Source organism: Moschus berezovskii, chromosome 26 (genome assembly GCF_049115385.1).
Source record: "Moschus berezovskii isolate FMDL1 chromosome 26, NW_MosBer_1.0, whole genome shotgun sequence".
NCBI classification, from domain to species: domain Eukaryota; kingdom Metazoa; phylum Chordata; class Mammalia; order Artiodactyla; family Moschidae; genus Moschus; species Moschus berezovskii.
Window position 1 is genome coordinate 25,767,658 of NC_142485.1, and position 21,190 is coordinate 25,788,847.

General features: G+C 41.3%; 1 protein-coding gene, 1 non-coding gene and 1 pseudogene across 5 annotated transcripts in view; 1 reads left to right on the top strand and 2 right to left on the bottom strand.

Annotated features, from left to right (window-relative positions):
• The window catches only part of MTUS1 (microtubule associated scaffold protein 1), a 183,972-nt gene that overhangs the window by 49,485 nt on the left and 113,297 nt on the right, over nt 1–21,190 (bottom strand). The gene's annotated exons all lie outside the window — the stretch shown is intronic.
• LOC129549492 (U6atac minor spliceosomal RNA) lies at nt 3,645–3,768 on the top strand. The gene has a single exon (XR_008684588.1). It is a non-coding gene; the product is annotated as a U6atac minor spliceosomal RNA (small nuclear RNA).
• LOC129549468 (5S ribosomal RNA) lies at nt 17,837–17,955 on the bottom strand (annotated as a pseudogene).

Genomic DNA, 21,190 nt, shown 5'->3' on the forward strand with positions numbered 1-21,190 from the left:
TTCCATCCCTAGGTTGGGAAGATCCCGTGGAGGAGAAAATGGCAACCCACTCCAGTATTCTTGTCTAGAAAATCCCATGGACAGAGGAGGTCAGGCTACAGTCCATGGGGTCACAAAAAGACATGACTTAGTGGCTAAAATAGCTACAACAAATATATATTACCTGCTCAAAATTAAAATGTAGTATTTTTTTAAAAGGTGGTTAAAATGAATTCTGTGCTTCAATCTTTAACACTTAACCATCAAGCAAACATAGTCAATCCATGTTTTCTCCACGGGGAATCTGGGCAGAAATCTAAATAATGCAGCTTCTATTGAATGTGAATTCTCAGAATAGATTTACATATCTTCAAGTTTTAACCTAAGAGCAAATTAAGCATACAAACCGCCCTCTACCTAGAGCTGGAAAAGTACGCTGTGACCTCAATCTTCCGCTCCACATACTGTGCTCCCTGAGGACACAGCTGCACCACATGACAGCTGATGGCCCAGTCTGAGCATCCTTCCCTCCCTCCTCACCCTGGACCAACGGAAGATCAAAAATGATGCAAAAATCTCCAGGGATGCTCAAAGCCCCATTGCTCATAAACAGAGTACCTTGTGATGCCAAAAAACAACAGTTTCCCTTATTTCCTACAGGATTCATTATTATAGCAAGTTAGTTTAATATGAACTAAACTTTGCCCTTGTGTTCCCTTTATTAACATGTTACTATTTTGATAATACAACTATTTAAAACTAAAAAAAATCTCGTTTATTATCTCCATTAACAGGCTATCTAATTGCAAAGAATCAACTTACTCAGAAATCTTAAAACTAAACGTTAACTTTCACATAGATTCAGATGCATGTTGACAAGATAATTACCACTGTGCGTCTGATCAGACCTTCCTGGACTTCATTCCAATGAAACTGAAACCTCCATCAGGAAAACCAAAGTCCTGAGTCCAGGACATTTGCTCACTTCAAAAATAGCTGGATAACACTGTTTACTCTCTCAGTTCTTTCTACTCAGAAATCTCAATTTAATAAAACTTCAAACCAGCCTAAAGAACTTATTTATTATCCTCTTAAAGAAAATAGTTGAAGGAAGAAGAACAGGCCCATGTTTCAGGCTCAGTCACTCAGGCATATGGACCCCCACCCTCAAGGCAAAACACTTATTTCTGAGAGAAAGACTTAACCATTCAGACAGGGACTAACCTAGCTACTGAGGATATAACCATCCTAAGGCAAAAACAAGCAGCTTACAGAATCTGCTGGCTTTCAATTGCAGCCATGAACTTAAAAGACGCTTACTCCTTGGAAGGAAAGTTATGACCAACCTAGATAGCATATTAAAAAGCAGAGACATTACTTTGCCAACCAAGGTCCGTCTAGTCAAGGCTATGGTTTTTCCAGTGGTCATATATGGATGTGAGAGTTGGACTCTGAAGAAAGCTGATCGTTGAAGAACTGATGCTTTTGAAATGTGGTGTTGGAGAAGACTCTTGAGAGTCCCTTGGACTGCAAGGAGATCCAACCAGTCCATTCTAAAGGAGATCAGTCCTGGGTGTTCACTGGAAGGACTGATGCTAAAGCTGAAACTGCAATACTTTGGCCACCTCATGCGAAGAGTTGACTCACTGGAAAAGACTCTGATGCTGGGAGGGATTGGGGGCAGGAGGAGAAGGGGACAACAGAGAATGAGATGGCTGGATGGCATCACTGACTCGATGGACATGAGTCTGAGTGAACTCCAGGAGTTGGTGATAGACAGGGAGGCCTGGTGTGCTGTGATTCATGGGGTCTCAAAGATTCGGACACAACTGAGCGACTGAACTGAACTGAACTGTACCTCAAGCAAGAGTCAAGACCTACAAGGAGAGGCTGCCTTGACTCGAATGAAAAACTATACGTAGCCTTCATTAACTAACATTTGTTTCATATACCTATTGATTTCTTATTCATTTACCCACCAAACATTTATCAAAATCTACCATGTGGCTTCGCTGTGGGCAGGTGGACCTGCCTGGTGTCTTGGGGGGAAGCAGAGCGGTGGCCTACAAAGAACATGAGGACACCTTGTTTCTGATATTCAGCTCTTCCTGTTTAACTCACACACATTCTTTCTGTGAAGGAGACAGTCACTGGCTGGGATGTGCCTTCTGCTACATTACTGACTTGACAACTAAAGCTTGTGGGTTAATGAAATATAAGCAGTGAGCTAACAGGCTTGGCCTGCAGCTTGGACAGACAACTGGTTCCCGTCTTTCTACCTTACTCTGAACCTCCTCATCTAAAACACTTCCTGGGACACCTGTCTCTCCACAGGCTCTTTCTGTCCGTGTTTGCTCAGCAGTTGAGGATGGCCCTTTACGCTGAGGGGGAAATTCTATGACAACAAGGTCTTAAATGTGAACTGCCTGGAAATACGTGATCTGATAAGAGGGAGCGTCCAGTTCTGAAATGACGACCCACATGACCCCTGTGCATTCAGCAAATGTCTGCTGGATATGCTTCTAGCCAGTTGGTCCTTGTCCTTCAGGGACGTTGATGCTGCAGACACAGAAACAGGCCACTGCCGATGGCTGTATGATGATTAGGAAAGAGAATTATGTACACAGTGCAGTCAGAGGACGGGGGGCGGGAAACACCTGGATCTGCAACCTGCAAGAAAGGGTGCTGGAGACACAGTGTGCGTGGACATTTGCACACCTGGCAGACAAATGAGAGCAGAAAACACCGAGGCAGAGAAGTATGGGAGCCCTGGAGGTCCTGACATTCAATGCTGACGGCAAAGCACTCCTGAAGTTAAGTAAGATGATGTGGCGGGAAGCAGAAACAGGGGCAAGACAGGAGTGCCATCCAAGGTTTGTTCTGGTAGAAGACCCAGAACAGTGCTGAGCAAGGGTCTGGAGACACAGGGGAAGGGGAAGATCTGATGGGGTGAGCAAAGGGAGGCCCGGGGCGGCAGGTGGGGTGGGGGGTGAGGGACTCGTGGCCAGGGCAGTGAGAACCGGCAGGAAATGACGAAATGTGTTTACAAGGCAGAGCAGGACACCTTAGCAAATAGCTGGATCAAGAGGAGTGCCGGGTAAGTCATAATTTCCGGCTCGGAAGTAACACACAGAGGAGCAGATTAGTGTGTGAGAATCAGAGAGAGGGCTGAGGGACCCGGTGGGCAGGCATCCTGACACTCTCATACCCTGCTCCTCATTCCCCAAAAAGAGGCTATTGTAGCCTCACCAGCCCCAAAAGGCTTTCCAAATGGACTTGTCAGCTGGGGTGTTTTCCCCAGGAGCAAATCAGTTCTTTATTTCCTCTTGTCCCAAATGCTGCCCCTAATAAAAGCCAGGGCTTCCCTGGTGGCTCAGATGGTAAAGAATCTGCCTGCAATGCAGGAGACCTGAGTTCGATCCCTGGGTTGGGAAGATCCCCTGGAAGAGGGCACAGCAACCCCACTCCAATATTCTGGCCTGGAGCATCCCCGTGGACAGAGGAGCCTGGTGGGCCACAGTCCATGTGGTCACAAAGAGTCGGACACGACTAAACACAGCACACACAGTGCAAGCCTATTCACACACACTTTCCCAGTTTGATGAACTGTGTATCCACAGAAATCTAGATGGTCTCACCAAAATTTTATAAGAAATCATTACTCAGTGTTGTATGAAAGGAGGAAGTTAGCATCTGCCTTGACAAGAGTGTAAGAAGCCCTCAAGCCTAACAACATGCATATTATAGTGAAGGCGCTGACACTTGCTTCGTGGCATCTAACCATTATTTAAATAAACAAACTAAGAAACAAATTAGTGTCATTAGCTTAAATTTATATAAACCTTTTTAATATTCCTTTCACTATGAGTTTGCTCTAGAAGAGTTCTTAGTAATCATAATTTAGAAGCCACACGTAGCATTTTTCTATTTCTAGGTAGGTATGGCATTTGCTTACTGTGGAACAGTTCAAGCTCAACAAAGCACAGTGTTTAGACTTTTGAAATTACCCACACTAATTCTTTTGGAGGCAGATGGGGAGGAGTATCTTAAGACACCTATTGAAATTTTATAGTACTAGATTGTTGGGCCTGCTGCAGTGCCATGTATCATATGTAAAATGGTTTTACTTTTTAATTTCCAAAGTAGATTATAGGATAGAAGGCATATTCCTATTAAATACTCTTATTTCAGGATAATTATTGCTTAGACAACTTTTCCTGAAAAACCAACCAAACTTGATCTTAAACATTTTCCATGTGACTGGCAGGGAAAGAAAAGCACATTTCTCATGTTCTTAAAATCGACTATTAACTGTAAATACAAGTTAACAGAAATTCATTACATTTGAAAGTTTTTTTTTTCAGAAATACTTTTAAGAAAAAAAGTATCAGTTCTGTCAATTTGTTGACTAATTTTTCGTCAATTTGTTTCTAAATAATAGAAGTGCATCTTAATATGTTAAGTTTCTGGATTTGTTTCAGGACTAGAAGATTCATACTGCAAATACCGGCACAAAGTAAAATTTCATGCCTGTAACATTAAAAATTCCGAAGATGCCAAATGAAAATATTTTTAACCATCTAATAAGCAAAAATTTCACCTGAAATATGAATTTTATAGTACGGGAAGAAAATCTGAATTTTTATCTCAACTGAAAATAAGGAACAAGCATCTCTCGTTATATTTGTTTACAATGTATATGAACAAACTGGAAAGGGCTTCCCTGGGAGCTCAGTTGGTAAAGAAACCACCTACAATGCAGGAGACCCCGGTTTGATTCCTGGGTCGGGCAGATCCACTGGAGAAGGGATAGGCTACCCACTCCAGTATTCTTGGGCTTCCCTGGTGGCTCAGCTGGTAAAAAAAAAAATCTACCTGCAATGTGGGAGACCTGGGTTCGAGTCCTGGGTTGGGAAGATCCCCTGGAGAAGGGAAAGGCTACCCACTCCAGTATCCTGGCCTGGAGAATTCCATGGGCTTGCAGAGAAGTCGGACACTACTGAGCAACCTTCACTTTCACTCTCCTCGGAGCACGAGGAGGAAGATAAAGATGTGACTGAGGTGTCACTTCACGGGTTAGCGGCCCTGGGACTGGCTCCTTCTCTTTGTTACTAAGCAAATGACCCAAAATATTAATTGTGAGCCATCATATGAACTTTCGTTTTGTTTTTGTCTATAGAATCATAATAGGAACCTAAGAAGATGCCTGGCATCACAAAGCCGAGCTGTGCTGTTGATTTCTGCGATGATGGCATGCGCCAAGACGTCCCTTTAAATTTACCACATGGACGAACACGGCACCAAGAATAACATTCTGTCACCACAAGGAACCATTTCCAAAACAAGAACAAACAAAACTCTACATGGCCCTTCTTGCTGTATCCACTGCAAGCACAGGTACCTTGTTAGATTTTTAAAAACTGTATTTTCTGGAGTTTTCCACTTTGAGCTAGCCAGCTTAATGGTGATGTCACCATTGTGTCAGCAAGGCCAGGCCCCGTGGGTCAGTGCTCCACAGCCACAGACAGTGTCCCTAACATCTCAGCCATGTGCAATCACGTGTTCTTCATCAAGCAGTGCCCCCAGCAGAGCAGCAGGGCTGAAACAAGGCACATGCAGACAAAAGAGCTGAGTGGGCAAAATTAATCTCCAAAGTGGGTCAAAAATCTCCTTATTGTGAATTAAAGACAATAGACTACCTTTAATAGACAATAGAAACAAAAGTTAGAATAGTCAATTAAAACATTCAACATTAGGAATTTCTATAATACAAATGGGCTTCCCTGGTAGCTCAGACAGTAAACAACCAGCCTGCAATGTGGGAGATGTGGGTTCGATCCCTGGGTTGGGAAGATCCTCTGGAGAAGGACTTGGCAACCCACTCCAGTATTCTTGCCTGGAGAATCCCTAAGGATAGAGAAGCCTGGTGGACTACAGTCCATGGGGTTTCAAACAATCAAACATGACTGAGCGACTAAGCACCGCACAGATAATATAAACAATAAATAAAACGAGAATGTTGTTCTCAAAATATTAACCAGTTATGGAAAAATAATTTAAGCGTGAGATATCTAAAATTCAAGTAACAAGGAACAATAGGAAAAAGCCTGGTCTCTCATGCAAAAAGAAGCTTTATTGGTATTAATGTTACCCAGAGCTACATAATTGATGCCTTCTATAAAGGACTCTCACATGCTAGGGCTTCTCTGGTGACTTGGATGGTAAAATATTGCCCACGGTGCAGGAGCCCTAGGTTTGATTCCTAGGTCGAGAAGATTCCCCTGGAGAAGGGAATGGCTACCCACTCCAGTATTCTGGCCTGGAGAATCCCATGGACGGAGGAGCCTGGTGGACTACAGTCCCTGGGATCTCAGAAGAGTCGGACACGACTGAACAACTAACACTTTCTTTCTTTCTCAGGTACTGAAATAACCCAACGTATCACCTAAGCCAAATAAGAAAACTAATGTCCAATTTTGGATACATTTAAAAACACACCTGTTTGTCTTCTTACCTAAGGAAACAGAAATGTGTACACTATTAATAAAACACTATTACTAGCTGTGAAACATGCTGTAGAGCTAATAAAAAGTACCATAATCTGTATTATTTCATGTATAGGGTGATTCTCTACCATCCAAAATGCAACCTAAATATTTCAATGTTTCTAATTAAATAAGCATTTACTATATATGTTTCCCTTGCCACATTTTCCCTTTTTTTCCAGATGAAAAACACTGCTATACTTCCCATTCTGAATCCAACTTCAAACTATACTGTATGGTTTATTTTCTATGTTTATGTGAAAACAGATACCACATTAAAGCACAATTTGGCATGGTAAAACTTTACCTTTTTCTTTCAACATCTAACTTTTAAAGACTTATCAAAAAATTACCTATTATGAGTAAAAATTCATTTAACATATCACTGCTCTCTTAAATAGACTGCAATAACTATGAAAGGACACAATTTAATGTCATAGCAAAACTGAAGCTATAAGACTGCCATATCTAAGAGTTCAGTATCAATCTATGCCAAGATATTTTTTAACATAATGCCATTCACAAAACCAGTTCTTAGTAAATGCTTATCGATGTGGCATGAGGCCAGTGTAACTTTCAAAGCTGCCTTCCAGGAAACTGAAAATTGTGGATTCACAGAAGCATAACAAAGGGTGTGGTGGAAGGCCATATCTCTCCTCTATTGTTCTTGAATTTGGTCCTTTTGATGTCTTTTTGTATTCTACAAATGACTGAATATTTTAATTTCTTACAAACAATTCTAAATATATATAGTTATTTTATGAAAGCTTTCTAAAATGCTTTCACTGGCTTCTATATTTTGTAATGTGTGAGAGAAACACAGAGAAATTAAAATTTAGCATCACCTTACTGCATGACTAGGAGCCCCACCATATATGTTCCTAATAATATATATCTTTTATTAACACATTTTAAATACATAAAACCACGTTTAAGGTTGAGAACATTCTTTCTCAGTGTATTATAACTGAAAATTAATTAAGAGAGCAAAATCAAATATTAACCTCTATGTCCAAACAACAAAATAACTTGAAAGTGTCCAATTAACATAGCTACAAACTAGTTGATCACTACCAAAAAAAAAAAATCATATTCTAAAAGAGAAGAAACAGTGAGGTATGTTGCAAGATTCAACTTGTTAAATGATATACTGCTCTTATTTACAAGTTATCAGTATTAGCTTTTGAGAAATTAGTTTTGCCTTCTCTGTGGCAATTGCTATAATAGGGCTCTAATCCCTCTTTACCTGCATGCACTATAGAGATTGGAGAAGTGAAACACTCAATTTCCCAGCTTCCTTTGCAGGTAGAAACAGCCATGTGACTGAGATTTAGCCAATGAGATGTAAGCATGAGTGATACAGCACCGCCCCTTCCCTGGGTCTTGTTTTTACTGCCTGCAGCAACCATTGTGAGATCATGAGGCAACATTCATGAGAAAAAGGCTAAGAAAATAGCATAGGTGTTAATCCTGACATTGCTGAGCCTCTGAACAAGGTAAGAGCTGCTTCTTGCTATGTGAGACAAATAAACTCCTTCTAAGTCAAGTTGTCTTAACAAATTGCATCTTAAAGCATTTCTGGGGCTTCTCTGGTGGCTCAGTGGTAAATAAGTTTCTAATGTAGGAAACACAGGTTCGATCCCTGATCTACGAAGATCCCACATCCTGTAGAGCAACTAAGCCCTGTGCTCCACAACTATTGAGCTCATCTTCAGAGTTCACATGCTGTCAAGTACTGAAGCCAGAGCGCCCAAGAGCTTGTGCTCTCCAACAAGAGATGCCTCAGCAATGAGAAACCCGTGCATGGCAACCCGTGCAGCAGCAGAGGCCACACACAGCCAAAAAGAAACAAATAAATAAAACTATTTTAAAAGCATTTCTGTTGGACAGTCTGAAAAGTGAACACCAAACATAAGAACATTACAATGACTTTCATTCTAATTAAACACTTAATCCTGTTCCGCCTCACTCTTACCAAATACCTAGGCAAAATGGTTCTCTTTAGTGTGGCTTCAAGTAAATGAAAATATCTTTTGTTATTAATAATACTCCTCCTGCCTTTCCTCAGAGTATGGGTAAATACACACCTCCCCTCTTTGCTTAGCGTAATTGCTTTTACTCTTACTAGCTCAGCAGAAAGAATTCTCTTAGAACAGTGAATTGCCTTCACTTGGGTCAATGGGAATATCAATTCTGAGGTTCAGACTGGCACTTTTCATAATAATAAGTACAAGTATCTCATCTCCAGCTGCACAGAAAACCCAGATTCCGACAGAACTGGAGGCAAGGAATATTTCTACTACAGAGAAGATTCCTTTCCCTCTGCTGACTCACAAGATGGAAATGAATACGCTGAGGCAAAATTCTGAGCTACACTGAACCGGGTGCTTTGGTGAAGTCAGTGAAACCACTTTGGGACCTCTTAGCAGGTGTGAGCCTTCCTGGGATGCTACCATCTTCACCTACTCTGGACGTCCTGCAACATCACCCAAAACTGACACATTCAGATTCATTCCTTGCATCTGTTTAACAGAGGAAACTGTATCCTGGACTGGACAGCACACTTTGCCAATCAATTTATTAATACTACAGCACACAGCGCAAAGGTTGGTAAAAGGGCCCATTCCATCTGGACCCCTATAACCACCACCTTACTGCTGGCAGCTCCCCCTCCACAGTCCATGCTCCAATGTGTTAAAATTCTTTCATTTTCTTGAAGGAGCTCACCTTCAAGACTTCCCTCACCTCTACGCTTTCACATGCTATTTTCTCTCCCTGGAACACCCTCTGTTTCTTGGCTAACTCCTCCTATCCTGGGGTCCCAGCTGACATGACTCTTCTTGTGGAAGACCTGGGGAGTCAGCCTCGCCTGCCAGGAGCTTTCTGGACACCTAGTCCATGTTGTACCATGACTGTCTGATGGTCTTTGCCTGACTCCGTGGTAAACTGTGGGCTGTGGGAAGGCAGGGGGCTACGTGTGACTTAGTCCTGGCTACAATATCAGCATCTGGCATTGTACCTGCCACACAGGACATATCTAACAAATACTTGTTTATGAAATGAATGACTTGACCCTGCAATGTGAAAAGATAGTCTGAAAGCAGAGGAAAGGCTGGTTGGTGGAAAAGACCAAAACTATAAAATCCTTCAAAAAGCTCCAAAGTATTAGACTGGGTGATAACAGAACTGTTGATATTTGACTGTTTTTTGCCTCTAAGAAGAGCAATTTCAAATGCTTCAGCCTAATAATAAAGCCTGAACTAGAGTAGGCAGAAGGCTTCCCAGGTGGTACAGCGGTAAAGAACCCACCTGCCAATGGAGGAGCCATCGGAGACTCAGGGAAGATCCCTGGAGGAGGGCATGGCAATCCACTCCAATATTACTGGGCTTCCTTGGGAGTTTGGTAGCTTGGGAAAGAATCTGCTTGCAATGCAGGAGACCCCTGGTTCAAATCTGGGTCAGGAAGCTCCCCTGGAGGAGGGCATGGCTACCCACTCCAGTATGCTTGCCTGGAGAATCCCATGGACAGAGGAGCCTGGCGGACTAGAGTCCTTGGGGTTGCAAAGAGTCAGACACAACTGGAGTGACTTGAGCATGCCCGCAGAGTAGAGAGGGTAAAAACAACAGGAATTTTACAAGACAGATTCTTGCAACCCGTGAATTGTGGTTAAATGAGAAAGAACAATGGGGGCTTTGAGGATATACTAAGGGGCAAACAGTGGTGATGTGAAGAGAAAGAAATCAGGAGTATTCGCTGAGTTTGGGAAATAAGCAGAGAACTCGTTTAGATAAGATTGATTTTCGGCTGTCAGTAACACATCAAGGACTTTCAAATCTGGAGCCAGACAATTCACAGAGTTTGAGGTTGACGGGACCTTGGAAATATCTCGTCTGATTCCTTCCTTCTGTATCTCTGTTTGGTTAAGTGATCAAGGTCCCTGACTTGGTTACCAGCAGAACCAAGGCTACAACCCTGGGCTCCTGGAATCCAGGCCAGCACCACTGTCAGTGCAGAAACCAATAGCAACACCACCTCTTTTTCTGCTGCTTACAGCCCAGGCGGATACGAAGAAATGTGACTACTCCAATCTACCTTTTACTGGCAGATTTCCCAGACCCTCTAGTTACGTAAAATGGATAAGCTCATAAAAGACTCTTACTGGGGTAAGTAGAATTATATTCTTTACTTAAGTATAAAATGCTTCCTACATGCAAAACTCTTTTTTGCATCATGGCTATTCACTAGATCTAACAGAATTACAGCAAGATTCACAGCTGGAAAAAAATCTAAAAAACAAAACCAAAAGGTCCCAGGTTTTAGTCCCATGTCTGCCACTGGCTGTTATGTCCTTGGGCAAGTTAATTCTCTGGGCCTCCGACTTCCTGGTGTAAAATCAGATAAACTAGATCACCTTTAAGGACACTGAAACTATGAGGGCCATCAAATGAATGGTTCAAAATATTCTTATGTAAATTCAAAAAATAAAATGTGCCCCAAGTGTCACTATTAGTCAAACTCTGGTAATAAAAGTTTTAAGCTGCCTTTGTAAAGCTATCTGCTTCATAAAAACAGCAGAAACAACCTAAAATGTTTGCTAATGGAAGATTGGTTTAAATCATGGCTCAGTCAGCAACGGGATGTTCTATGACTGCTAAAAACCTCGTGGTAGATCAATGTGTTAACATGCAAATCTAAGATACGTTCATGCTTAAAGTAAGCTATAAAAGAGTATATATTATGCTTCCATTTCTGTAAAACAAAAAGAGGTTAAAAAAAAAAAAGCTTACATGGGCTTACACATGACTAGAAAAATTACTGGAAGGATAAACAAGCCCCCACAAGCATGGCTGCATCTGTGGAGAGGGCACGGGGCCTGGGTAAGAAAGAGGCTCACCTGGAATTGTACAACCTTCTGCACTGTCTGATTTTCTTTTTAACTTGGAATGTGGATTGATTTTTTTTTTAAGTTAAAATTAAAAGCCACTTGGGAACTATTTTAGATTACAGATTGTTACAAATGCAGGGTACCCTTATATCTTTATTTTTCATCTTTTTATTCTTTAAAGTTAAGAAAAATGACAGTGGCATATAGGCTAGCAGAGACACAGCCACTGTTTCCCTCGGAACTTGTTCCATTTACCTTCAGCTGTCAGCTCAGACCGAGAGGGAAAGGCTGGCAGATTCCGGTGACAGGTCAAGGGGAGTTATGAAACACGAGGTGCTGGAGAAAAATGGGAATTATCCCACAGAGCAGGAAGATGCCCCCGGGAAAACTAAAAGCAGTCAGCTGAGAAAAATCACTGGGGACAGAATGGAAAACAAGACCTAGAAGAGCCGGCATGCATGGGGAACAAAACATCTACTCAATATTTACAAACTCAGAGGATCCCAGCACAGTTAACACTAACCAGCCCAGATTCAAAGATCAGCCCTCCCATGTTTATAGCATGAAATCAACTTAATTGACCATAGTTGCAATTATATCCAAACAACAGGCAGCGATAGGAGGCAAACGAATCCTCTAAAAGTGGGCAGGCAGGTGACATGTGCCTAAAATATACTCTGCATTCATTTCCATCTCTAGGCACGGAAAATAAAAAGCAGATACAAGCATGAAGATCAGAGGCAGTCTTATTGTGATTTGCAAACATCTTCGCCATGAAGCTTGGCAAACTTAATTTGTGGTTCATTTCCTACCTGTCCACAACCATTATGATGCTTTACTTCAGCAATGTCGAGAACACAGCAATCGTTTAGTATACCAAACCAGCCTGTCACAACCTCAGTGAGGAACTGCACAACGAAAAACTACAGAACCCTCTCTTTTCATCTTCTTCTTTAAAGGAAAGAGAACTAGTTGTCTTGATTTACCTGTTTCCCATTTCCGAAATCATGTGAAGGAAAATGTAACTGAACAGGTGCTGAATTTTTTTCCAGATCTGGCTGGTGTCAGAGCAAAGAGCTGGGAGCACCCAGGCAACAGTTCGGCTTTCAACGAACAAACCAAGCAGACAGTAGCTTGCAGACAGGAAAAGTACAAGGCACGTGTGTTGAAGCACAAGAGAAAGCTGCTTATTTTGACAAATTATGCCTGGTTCTCCCATTAGAGCTTTCTTTCCTCAATAATCTGTCCCCTTAGGAAATTTCTGATTAGCACCTGCAAGGTAGCCAAGATGCTCCCCCCACCCAGTCTAACAGTACAGAGAGAGGTGTGCGAGACAAACCTGTGTGGAAAATGACAGTGCTTTTCCGAAACCCCGAAGGAAGTCGCAGATTCCGCAGCAACCCTTTGGCAGTCAGCCGGACGTGAATGGTGGACAAGGAGAACTTGGGAGACAACAACATGTCTTCAGAGCAGGTGGAAAGAAAATTTCACAGAAGAACCAGCTCCCACACGGGCTCTCACATACTGTCTTTTCCAACCCTGCACTCTTCTTCCAGGCCAAGAAACAGAGCGAGAGAAAACATGCCTACATGCCAGACGCTGCTTACCGCGCCCGCACAAAAGAAAATCCCCAGAGCTATCCAAGTGCTTTTGGCTTCCGCTTCCACTGCCAGATGTTGCTGAAACAATGCTCTTCCTCTGAAGCAACTCCTCCTAGCAGCCCCAGCAGTCAGCAGCCTCTGAATGACATCACACTGAACATGCTATGGGGTTATGGTTTTCATCAGAGATGGTGAAGGGGAGGAGAAAGTGGGTGGTCTTAGGCGCTTTACATAACAACCAATAATGTCACCGGTTGGGTGATGGCTTGGAGGATCCTTAAGGGGAAACAACTATTTCGAGGTGTGCCTAATACTTATTTAGTAATTGTAAAGAATTAAGACTTCATGAAAGCAGTCTGTGTTCTGATTTTTTAAATTGTAATTATATCTATAATTTAAACTGTAATTATACACACACACACACATACACATAGTAACACTGGGCATTTTTTCAGATATTTTACATGAACCTATATAGAAACCTAATACCTTAGACAAAAGTGTTCCCAGTTACAGTTTTAAATAAGATGCCTACTATAACATCTGGAACTAAGGTAGCACTGTAGGTCAGTTACATTTCTAAAAAAAATCTTTTTACTGTATTAATGAGAGATTGAGAAAAGGTTTAAAGTTCAGCTTTACTACTCATATTCTGGAGACCTCACTAATAACCAACAATAAAAGGTTAAATCAATACCTCTATCAGATGTAATATAATAGTTCCAGACGAATAAAAAATTAGTCTGACAAGCAGTATTCTAAAGACTCCACTTACTGCTTGACTCATTGCACTTACAGAATATCAGGCAACCTCTTAAGAATAGTAGTGTTTTGAGATTAGAAACACCAGGAAGGTGCAATTACTGTGTATCAGTAAGAATTGAGATCTAGCAAATGTTTACTTGAGTAGAGTCCTTTGTAAAAAATACATTAAAATATGATGGCAAAAACTAAAATAAGTTGCAGGAGAAAGGCGTGGACATAAAAGAGAACTGCATCTGCAAAATGCTCACTTAGGTGAAGCTAATATTATTAAACCAGGAAGAGCCCAAACTTTTGATAGATTTTGATTTTTAAAAGTATAAGAAAACAATATGTAAAAAAATGATCTATGCATGTTTCCTAGATTTCCAAGACTTGGTAAGAGAAATGAATGTGGCTGTTGACCATAAATAACTATCAGATGCTATGAGAATGTGCAGGACACAGTTACTCTTTCAGAAATTCTCTAGAGCGTTCAGGGTATGATGAGTGGAGGAGACAGGCAGGAAAGGAAATTCTGAGTAATTCCTCCTCCCTTTTCACTCACCCCCCCAGCCCCAGCCTCCGTGGGCAAGCTATAACCTATTCATACACAGACGAGGGGTCTTGTAAACATTTTACCCACAGAACCGCAAATAACCAAGGAATTAAAGTCTGAAAAAGCTACATTTAGGTATTGCTTCTTCACCTTATCATCGTTTTTATTAAAAAGCAAATTAATTAATTCCACAAATTAATTTCCCACAACCAACTGTCCTTCCTGCTCCCCACCAAGAAAAAAACATTTGTAAAAACAAAGATTAAAATTATAAATAGAAGACTAAACACTGATATTATTAAAAATAGACATGACACCACCCTCTTTACACGTTTTTTTGTTTTGTTTAGTTTTTTGTTAGTTAAGTAATAGTAAACTCTATCCTGGTTGAAAGGGAAATCCTTTAGCCAGGACTACTCTAAAAGAAGAAAATAGCAACATGCCCATCAATTCATTATATTTATTACAATGTGTACTTGAACTACCCTAAGCTACACCACATATATAAAAAGTTATGTTGCTAATGATCTTTCTAAACAGCAGAGCATGGCTCTCTGCTCCTCCCTGTGAGTGATGCCCTGTCGCCCTGGGAGGCTTGCGGTGTTTCCCATACTCTGGGTAGCTCTTCATTCAAAGGGAAAAAGCCCAAAGCCAAAAAACAGCACAGCTAGGAACTATAAGAATAAAGAGAAGCAGTGCCAGTCAAGTCAGAGGGAGTAGTTCCTCTTTCTACAGCAACGTGTACACACACACACACAAACAGCTCAAGCTAGGTTTCTATTCTTTCCCAAACACAAGTCTGCCTCCTGGTGGCCACCAAAGCAAAAAGGCAGCCTTGACAATTGATAAACCAGCCAACTCATACAAAGCCTTAATTTGATTTAAGAGGACGTTAAGGATCACCAAGGACAGTAAGGAAAAATTCAAGGAACTTTTAGTACTTAAATGAGAAAAATGTAATTAGTTATAAAAATTAAGAGTAAGATCACAGAGCCATTAAAAGGAAGTTTTTCTTAAAAAAAAAGTTTAAGTGGTAGAATAGCTTTATAAAAAGCCCATGATATGAACTGAGTTTCTATTAATGACACAAATAAAGAAAAATAATGAATAAATAATTTATAGAGTAAAGGCTTTAAAAACTAAAGATGGTATATTATGGATGAGAAAAGTGTTTGGCAGTCAATGTGTTATACTGTCACAGTAGATTCAAACATTAAGAATCACAGTCCCACTGCAGTCTGCATAGAAGTGTGTGTGTTTCATTAGTGACTTAACATTAGAAAACAATTATGTTATGATTCCAGCATAGGTTGTGCAGGGTTGCTCACATGCTACGAAATACATCCAACAGATTTATTTGTTATTGTTAATGATCATTAAGAACCTGGAGATTAATGTTTAACCAGGGATTCAAGCATCTCTACTCAACCAATCTTCCCAAGAACTCCAGCACGTGTATCAGTCTTAACATTTATTATAATTTCTTCCTTTCGCTAACACAGCCCTAATTGCCAACTTTTCTTTATTTTTACATAAGGCACTTTTAAAATTCAATCATCCATTCCAATTGCAGAAAGTTTCGACTCAGAGTCCAATTTTCCCATAATGTCTTCTTGCTTAGTAGGAAGAAGAAAGTCTATAAGACACACTGTGAGTAACTAGCAGAAAATTCACATGAAACGATTAAGAAGGGCTTCCCTGGTGGCTCAGTGGTGAGGAATCTGCCTCTCAGTGCTGGAGACGCGGGTTCGACCTCTGATCAGGAAGATCCCACAATTAAGCCTGTGCGCCACAACTCCTGAGCATGCGCTCACTGCCCAGGCGTTGCAACTCCTGAGCCCACGTGTCAGAGCTCCTGAGGCCCCCACGTGTCAGAGCTCCTGAGGCCCGCACGCCTCAGAGCCGCTGCTCCCCAACAAGAGGAGCTACCGCAATGACCAGTCCGTGCACCGCAAGCAGAGAGTAGCTCCCCGATCACTGCAGCTGGAGAAAAGCTCGCGCAGTAACAAAGACCCAGCACAGCCAAAAGTACATAGATAAATAAATGAAACTGTTATAAAAAAATTAGAAAAAAATTCAATCTCCACCCAACCCATAAGATTATAAATTCTCCAAGATCAGTGGCATTACCTTTTAGTTCTGGTCGCCCAAAATAAGAGCAACAATGTTTTATTCACATACAACGTGTGTTTTTAAAAACGAAGGGGAAAAGTGTGCTCAATGTAGAATTAAAAAAAAACTCAAATTATCTACACATCATAGTGCTCTGTAGCCAGTTATTTTTAAACTCAAAATTTTCACTTAAAACGTAAAATTCTTTAAACCTTAAAATGTCAAACTTAAAATTATCATGTGAAAATGATAATGGCAATGATAATGCCATTATCATTCCGTGGCACTAAATAATCCTCTATGTTACTATTTTAATGGTTTTAAAAATGTTATTGAAATGCCAGTGAACATAAACAATACCTGCTGTTTAATTCATTCAGACTGTTTCCAATTTTTCCCCCTTTTAAACAGTTCTGAAAAGCAATAAATAAGTCAATCATTTTCCTAGAATCAGTTCTGATAAACGGAATGCTGAGGTAGAAGGTTTTTGTCACATGTCGCCAAAATGCCTCCATCCAGGAAAGGCTGCAGTAACTTATACACCCCCCACACCCCCACAGTGATATGTATGAGACAATTAGTCCCCACACATTTCACCAGCACTCTTAGAAAATATAATATTTGTCACTGCTATATTTAAAATGGATAAAAAACAAGGACCTATTGTATAGCACAGGCAACTCTGCTCAGTGTTAAGTAGTGGCCTGGATGTAGGGTTCAGGCAGTTTGGGGGAGAATGGATACACTGTATGTGTGGCTGAGTCCCTCTGCTGTCCACCTGAAATTATCACAACACTGTTAATTGGCTATACTCCAATATGAAATAAAAAGTTAAAAAAAAGTTTGTAAACTTTTTCAATATTTCTTAGCCCTCTGTATTTCCTCTTTTGTGTCTAATTCTTTAACCATTTTTTAGTGAAGTATAGTTGATTTGCTGTGTTCTGTTAGTTTCAAGCATACAACATAGTGATTTCACATTTTTATAAACTCCAGTTAAAACTATTATAAAATATTGGCTATATTCCCTGTACGGTACATTATATCCTGGTACCTTACTTTATACCTAATAGTTTGCGCCTCTTAATCCCGTCCCCAGTATCACCCCTCTTCCGCACCCTCTCCCCACTGGTAACCACTAGTTTGTTCTCTGTATCTGTGAGTCTGTTTCTGTTTTGTTTTGTTCATTAATTTTATTTTTTAGACACCATAGTGAAGTTGCTCGGTTGTGTCTGACTCTTTGCAACCCCATGGATTGTAGCCCGCCAGGCTCCTCCATCCGTGGTATTTTCCAGGCAAGCATACTGGAGTGGGTTGCCCTTTCCTTCTCCAGGGGCTCTTCCCGACCCAGGGATTGAACCTGGGTCTCCCACATTGCAGGCAGACTCTTTACCACCTGAACCACCAGGGAAGACCAAAATACAGCACCTGGTATTCCCAGGCGGTCTCCCATCCAAGTACTAACCAGGCCTGGCCCTACTTAGGTTCTGAGATCAGATGAGATAGGATGTGTTCAGGATGGTATGGCCATAGATACCATAGTATGCCTTTTTTTGCCTGACTTACTTCACTAAACATAGCATTCTCCTGGTCCACTCATGTGGTTGTAAAGTTTTTCATTTTTCATGGCTAAGTAATATTCCACACACACAGCCACACACACATCTTCTTTATCCATTCATCTGTTGATGGACACTTTGGCTGCTTCTGTATCTTGGCAATTGTATATGGCGTTGCTATGAACACTGGGTCGCATGTATCTTTTTGAATAGGTGTTGTCATTATCTTTGGCTAAATACCTAGGAATGAGACTGCTGAATCATATAGTTCTATTTTTAAAACATACTCCATACTCATAGCGCTGCACCAATGTACATTCCCACTGACAGCACACCAGGGTTCCCTTTTCTCCCATCCTCACCAACATTTACTATGTCGTCTTTTTGAGGACGGCCATTCTGACAGATGCGTGGTGGTACCTCACTGAGGTTTGATTTGCATTTCCCTGATGATCCGTTTCCTTTCCTACTGTGCAGCTGCCTTTACCCTGATTCGCAATGGCCCGGAATGGAGTAAACAGGTTGCTGATGTGTCCCCGTCTGTGGTGTGCCTGCTACTACTGTTTACAATGGCTTTCGGTTGAGATTTAACAGACATTAGTTTTGGTAACGATTCAGTATAAGCATAACCCTGTTGTTTGCTCGTCATAAATATTGTGGGGGTATTTTTTAAAAAACACAGTGAAGATCTGTGGCAATCCCATGTTGACAATGCTATCAAAATCATTTTTCCCTGTAGCATCTGCACATTTCATGTGTCTGTGCCACCGTGTGCTACTTTTTGCAAAATTTCACACTTTTTCATTATGATTATATTTTTTATGGTGAGTTGTGATCAGTGATCTCTGGTGTTACCATCGTAACTGGCTTTTTGTTTTGTATTTTTAAATTAAGATATGTACCTTTTTAAGACATGATGCTATTATCACACAGTTAATAGACTATGTGTGTTTAGTTGATCAGTTGTGTCCGACTCTTTGTGACCCCATGGACTGCAGCCCACCAGGCTCTTCTATCCATGGGATTCTCCAGGCAAGAATACTGCAGTGGGTTGCCATGACCTTCTCCAGGGGATCTTCCCAACCCAGGGATCAAACCCAGGTCTCCCACACTGCAGGTGGATTCTTTACCAACTGAGCCACCAGGAAACCCCACAAATACTGGAGTGGATAGCTATCCCTTCTCCAGGGGATCCTCCTGACCCAGGAATTGAACTGGGGTCTCCTGCATTGCAGGTGGATTCTTTACCAGCTGAGCTTTAATGTAAACATTTATGTACTGGAAAACCAAAAATTAACGAGAATTACTTTACTGGGGTGGTCTGAAACTGAACCTGCGGTACTACTGACGTACACCTGTTATTTGTCAATATTGTGAAACAATCACAAGTCCAGTTACAGCTAAGATCCATCTCCATGCCTAGAAAAATTTTTTTGACAAAAGGAAGGTCTAGACCTTTTGTTGTCATAATTAGTAATCCTTTCTTTCATAGTGACATTCCTGGAAAGGTCTTTTCTGTAAAGTCTGTACTTTTCATGCTCCCATTCTGATGTTTGTTTAAAACTGGAATATATTTGTATGTGGTGTGTGAATTAAGAATCTAGCTCCTGATAAACAGATGGTCCTTGTTTCAACAATCCATGCTTTCCCTGATTTGAATACTAAATTTCACACGTTACTCAAACACCATCTGCCTTTTAAGTGGGAGAGGACAATTATAATCATAAAACTGCAGAGGAGGACAGCCTCACCCCTGCTCTCAGTGAAAGAAACACTGGCCACGCTGGTGTCACCTCATCGGAGGAGGTGTGCAGTTCTCAACCATCTCTCTACACTTGCAAGAGGGGGTACAGAGAGCAACCTGATCCTCCTCAGCTGGATTTAGTGAGGGGGGAGATGGAAGGAGCATGCATTTTCCACTTTCCCGGGCAGACTCTACGGCACCTGAAAGTGATGATCTGGTGTAAAATAATCAGAGAGCAGGATAAATACAACTCTGGTGCTCTGGAATCCCTAACAGCTTTAATGTGGGGTCGAACCACATAATAATAGTACCTGGAATGCGTGGCATCATCCTTACAAACAGCAAACCAAGTTTTATTTAGAGTCAGTGTTGGTGAGAATCTTACAGCATCATCATCTTTAAATAAATGACAACAGCTAGACCCCATGAGGGTGCTTCTTGACTTTCAGTGGTTTTCCCTGCTTGCTTAAGGGATTTAAAATAATTCATTCTCCTGGAAAAGAGCTCTAATAGTAAGCCACTAGAATCATAAGAACAATGAAAAGGATTATTCTCATCACTGTCTTCTAGCAGCCATCATTTGAGAGCTCTTTATATAACAACTCTACATAAAACACTTCTATACTGGGAAGTCGTCCCAAAATACTCTCGTGTCCCCAAGTGAGAAATCTGAGACTATGGAGAGGCTTAGCAATGAACCCAAGATCAGGACACCGGGGGAATGCGGCCATCCCAAGGTGTCCACCAACAGTCAGTGCCGGCGAAGTTCACTCTCTTTCTGCTCCTCTTCATTTTCCCATGAGGTAATGGAACTGTCTTTGATGTAACTGATGAAAGGTTGAAACTAAAACAGTGACACAAGATTTTCAACTACTAAACTAGTCAAATTTAAAACAAAAAATGGTGAAGCCAGCATTCTTTCATGTTGTCAGTCATGCTATAAAGGGATATGAAGCTTTTGGAAAGCAATTTGCTGAGTGAAGTGGTGACAAATATGCATATGGTTTGATTTGTTTATACTATTTACAACAATCTATCACAGGGGACTTCCCTGGTGGCCCAGTGCTTAAGAATCTGCCTACCAATGTGGGGGACACGGGTTCAATCCCTGGCCCAGGAACTAAGACCCCACACGCCACGGGGCAATCTCACGTGCCACAACCATTGAGGCTGCGCTCTCCAGAGCTCATGCTCTGCAAGGAGAAGCCACCGCAGCAAGAAACCCATGCACCACAACCAGAGAGGAGCCCCGCTCGCTGCAACTAAAGAAAGCCCACGTGCAGCGACAAGGACCCAGCACGGCCAATATACTAATTAGTTAAAGAAAAGAATCTGTAACAAAAACTGCCCTAAACTCTGAAGGTATTTGTTGTAGAGATGTTCATCACAGGGTCATTTGTGAATGTGATACAGAAGCATCGTAAATATACAAGAGGAGTAGTTAAATGCTGCTGCATATGTTAAATG